The 4737-nt window shown below is 35.1% G+C and overlaps 1 long non-coding RNA gene across 1 annotated transcript in view; it reads right to left on the bottom strand.

Moving 5' to 3' along the window:
* The window catches only part of LOC137638211 (uncharacterized), a 4561-nt gene extending 95 nt beyond the window's left edge, over positions 1 to 4466 (bottom strand). The window contains exons 1-2 of the long non-coding RNA XR_011043887.1: positions 1594 to 4466; positions 1 to 1545 (exon numbers count right to left, since the gene is read on the bottom strand). The exon at positions 1 to 1545 is cut by the window's left edge and continues 95 nt beyond it. This is a non-coding gene — a long non-coding RNA (uncharacterized lncRNA). The remainder of the gene's footprint in view (positions 1546 to 1593) is intronic.
* Between the last annotated feature and the right edge of the window lie 271 nt (positions 4467 to 4737).

Here is a 4737-nt window from a genome sequence, read left to right as displayed (position 1 = left end):
ATAACTTCTACAAACTTCTGTACTGATATATCAGTGCATATTTAAAACAAAATGAACAAACTTTCAAATTAACATATAAGCCTCCTCTGCCGCCCAGGAAAAACCATAGATAAAAAACAAAATCTCAAGTTTTGAAAAAACTATGGAAACCTGTGTATCCACGGCAATAATGCAGAGTAACTCAAATTTGAGTGGTGGAACCTCACTCTTGTACTACTAATAAATAATAATGATAATAATATTAATAATAAATTCGACTTGCTCGGGCTAGCGTGCGCTAGAAAGTGACCACTTACTAAATACCTCTTCAAACATTGAATACGTTTCACCCAACACTAAATTCTCATTGGCCACTGCCTACATAACAACTGAACTTAAGTAACAAGACACTTAAGATCTGCTTACATGTCGTTAGGACAATTATTTTTCGCTATACTTCGTAACGCGAAAAAATTCTAGTCCTCACTTCACTCCGCATTCTCTACACTACAGGTATAAACATAATAAAACATTAAATTGCATTATAGCGCACCGTGCCGGTTGACCCTAGATAATACCAAAGAAAGGGAGAGAAGGAAAAAAAATGGAGAGAGAGAAATAAATGCTCCGATTGAATGATTTACACATTTAACCTCTTTTTGAAGCCTTTGACAAACATGTTTACTTGAAACAGACTACCAACACTCATGTCTATGAAGACACCTATCATTGACGTTATCGCTTGCGATGTTTGAACTTGTAGCCACAGTTTTAACAAAAAATTATGTTTGGTTACATTACAGGAGCTTTTAAAAAACTTCTTAAAGAGAAATCGATCAAAGGACAAAATCATTCCAGCTTCCTCTGCATCAAGCAAAATACATCAAATATGGAAAAGCATTTGTGATAACTTCCGATATCAAAAACTAAACAGTATTGGTGATTTAATTTTTTTTTTTTTTTTTTTTTTTGTTCAACTAAGAAATCTTCAAATTACAATAAACTTAATTCCCCAAATCTCAGATAAGAAAACTATAATGATCTATCAAAATAATAAAGAAGATTTTCAATATAGGAAAATATAATCCGCACGGATTCTGCAACACCATATTATCAAAAAGATCCTTTGTATGCACCGATCTACCAGCTTAATGTTTCACAGGTGCTTGCAAAGATTTAACAAGTGAATTTTCCGTTGGATCTATGTAACCCCTCATTTCATGCATGCACGTTATGGCATAAATAGCTTGATCACTGGAGATTACTAAAACGCCGGAAACTAATAGAAGCGTGATAAATAAGCAACATACAATGGCATTTCGCTTTGCTCGTGACCATTATTGTAAGTTTCTCTTTGATGAAAGACAAATTTGTAGGCCTTGTCGGTGCTGCCATTCATCGATGATAGAAGATGCTCATGACAACTGAGGTCCCCCAATTTCCTGTCCAAATTAGATGCCACCGTTAAAGACGACTGCTGGCATTTCATTGCATTCACGATCCTGGAAAGCAGATTCCAAAAATAAAACAATGTACATATATACTTGTAATTTCAAAAACCTTTACCTTCTATATCAAAGTTAAATTTCAGCGAGTAATTTCAAAAACCTTTACCTTCTATATCAAAGTTAAATTTCAGCGAAAAATTTCCTTTTTTTTTTTTTTTTTTTTTCTCCTTATCTTTGCCGTGTAATAAAACCTTTGTTACATAAACACTCAAAGTTTAACAATAAAGTTTCCCTCGTTAATATGAACAGTCAAGATGCAGAGGACTTTCACTCAGGAATATTCTACTTAAGAATTTTTACCTCCATTTTATTAATAACCTTTGGTATAAAGCACCAAACCTCAAGTTAAAGCATCAATTGCCTCTGTACCTGGACACCAATATTAGAGATTAAAAACCTCAACATATTTTTAAAAAGTAGCAAAACAGTCTAAAGAATTAATAACTCTCACAAGTCCATAACTCGGAAAAATGTAAAAAAGAATTGACCATTCATCCATGTTAGTTGACAACACTTCAAAAAATCCGCTCTTTTGTACTCTTTCTGGGCTTACATACATTGATGACCTGAACAGTGTATTCAGTACAAGTTTAAATTCTTTGGTTTTCTATGATTTCCAAATCTGGCTTTTTGCTACCTACTTGCATTAAAATCGAAAATTTTATCTGGAACAACGTTCAAACATTGCCAAAGTACTTTACATAATTCTGTCGACTGCCTCCTGCTCCTTCATGTTTAATTTTAAAGATTAATTTGCTGTCCAGTTTCCAACCACTCTTTTCATGATATGAAAAAAAAAAAAATGCGCTGTATTCATCGCTAAAAACTTCAGAATTACTCCAAACCTACTACTGAGGTGTCACAACATATAAATTTCCCAACACCAGAGGCGTCACAATAGAGTGATAAACTGCCTACACCTGAGGCATCACAATATAGTGATAAACTGCCTACACCTGAGGCGTCACAATATAGTGATAAACTGCCTACACCTGAGGCGTCACAATATAGTGATAAACTGCCTACACCTGAGGCGTCACAATATAGTGATAAACTGCCTACACCTGAGGCGTCACAATATAGTGATAAACTGCCTACACCTGAGGCGTCACAATATAGTGATAAACTGCCTACACCTGAGGCGTCACAATATAGTGATAAACTGCCTACACCTGAGGCGTCACAATATAGTGATAAACTGCCTACACCTGAGGCATCACAATATAGTGATAAACTGCCTACACCTGAGGCGTCACAATATAGTGATAAACTGCCTACATCTTAGGCGTCACAATGAAGTAATAGGTTAAATAAGTCTGATGCAAGTATATAGTTAAAGTAAGGACCAAAATAAAAAGAATGAATTTCTGCGTCAAAACGTGCTCTCAACCGGAGCATCTAATATTTCTTCATTAAGTTCTCAACTAGCTTTGCTCAATATGTAAAAATACAGAAATACTTTATCGTTTTCATTTTAACAATACCTTTCACGACAAATTTCGTGGAAATTATGTAACAGACAATTCTGTCCAAAAGATATTCGTTAAAATAACGTTTTCGTTAATTCAGAATGTTTGGCATCTAAACAAGGTCTTTAACGACATGGTTTATCCTAACACTGTAGTTACGAAATTCGCCTTCAGTATTCGTCCTCTGTAAACCTTTCCAAATACAATTTAGAGTCTGAAAACCAATTATACTTTCTTGTAAATAAATCCAAATCTTGAAGCTTTTAAAGTAAATAGCTAGCATCCAATGCCCCTTCAAATAAACCATCCGCAGCTATGCCATCATCTAAAAATACTTCAATCTTCACTTCCTTAGATCTCCAATATCTAACAGACTTAAGAACTTTAGTAAAGATGTACCGCCGCTTCAAAAATATCTAAAGAATATCCATTATAAAAAACTTTTTAAATTTTTCCCCAATGAGAAAGATATTGGCAACGTTTTAATAGATTTCTATGCGATAAGCAGACTGTAGACTGATTAAATCCTTAAAAAGTTTGTAATAAAAAACCAGCCTTTGCTTACCATTTCCATTCTTGGTCACCGTCAAAGGAATTATTTCTTAGTTTTTCTGATACCAGTGTCACCCATTCTCTTAATAAATTCTGATTCGTCCCTTTCTGACCTATTGTTACCCAATCCAACAACCACAGTAACGGTTTTGAAATGGAATTTTGTGATCGCCCTTTTAGACGTCAATGACTATCTTACCGGACCCAATCTAATTCTGTTCAATGTATTGTGAATAACAACAACCAACAGGCGATTAAAACAACAAAATAAAATAAACAATGTTCCAATTTCCTTGTACCAACTGCTAAGTATACAAAATAAAAACAGCTATATTTTCACTTATCTTTTCGACGTCTTTCTTGGTACATTCCTGGCTCCAATGTCAACTCTCGGCTTTTATTGAGCTCTAGACCTCTTCCATCGAAGTTGATATGAATCCACACTTTCCCTCGATCTTTAACTAGCTTGACACTTTCGGCGATGCTGCTCTATGCGTACTAACTCGTTTCTGCAGCAGTTTTAGATGTTCCTTGTCCTCCAAGTTGATAAACAATCGCATCTAATGCTATCATTTTCGTATCAGTTTCCTCAAAATAACGCGATGCTCATTCAAATGGTTTTCCATCATACTTTAACGAGGTGCGGATACTTGTTGAATATTCTGCTGGAAATCGGATAATAGATTGTCCATCACTTCTTGAAATGGTTTCAGCATTCTGATTGCTAACGTGAAAACACTATTCACATCTGAAGCTGTATTTGACCCTGCCTGGCGTCCTGGCTAATAAATTCGACTTGCTCGGGCTAGCGTGCGCTAGAAAGTGACCACTTACTAAATACCTCTTCAAACATTGAATACGTTTCACCCAACACTAAATTCTCATTGGCCACTGCCTACATAACAACTGAACTTAAGTAACAAGACACTTAAGATCTGCTTACATGTCGTTAGGACAATTATTTTTCGCTATACTTCGTAACGCGAAAAAATTCTATTGCTGATAAACCAAACTACCCTTGTTTCCGGTCTGACTTTTGCTGGTACGAGGAACCCGTAATAAAATCACAAGTGATTTGATGATAAAGATTTTTTTTTATGATAGAAATTTACTTTTCAACCTGAACAATTTTATATAAGAGATGGTGGCTCCAGAAATGGAATAAGACAACTAGGGCCATTACCACATTCGTACTTCAATGACTTGATTACTAGAAGAACCTTTCGTGG

This window comes from Palaemon carinicauda, chromosome 3 (genome assembly GCF_036898095.1).
Source record: "Palaemon carinicauda isolate YSFRI2023 chromosome 3, ASM3689809v2, whole genome shotgun sequence".
NCBI lineage: Eukaryota > Metazoa > Arthropoda > Malacostraca > Decapoda > Palaemonidae > Palaemon > Palaemon carinicauda.
This window is presented reverse-complemented; position numbering and strand designations above follow the sequence as displayed.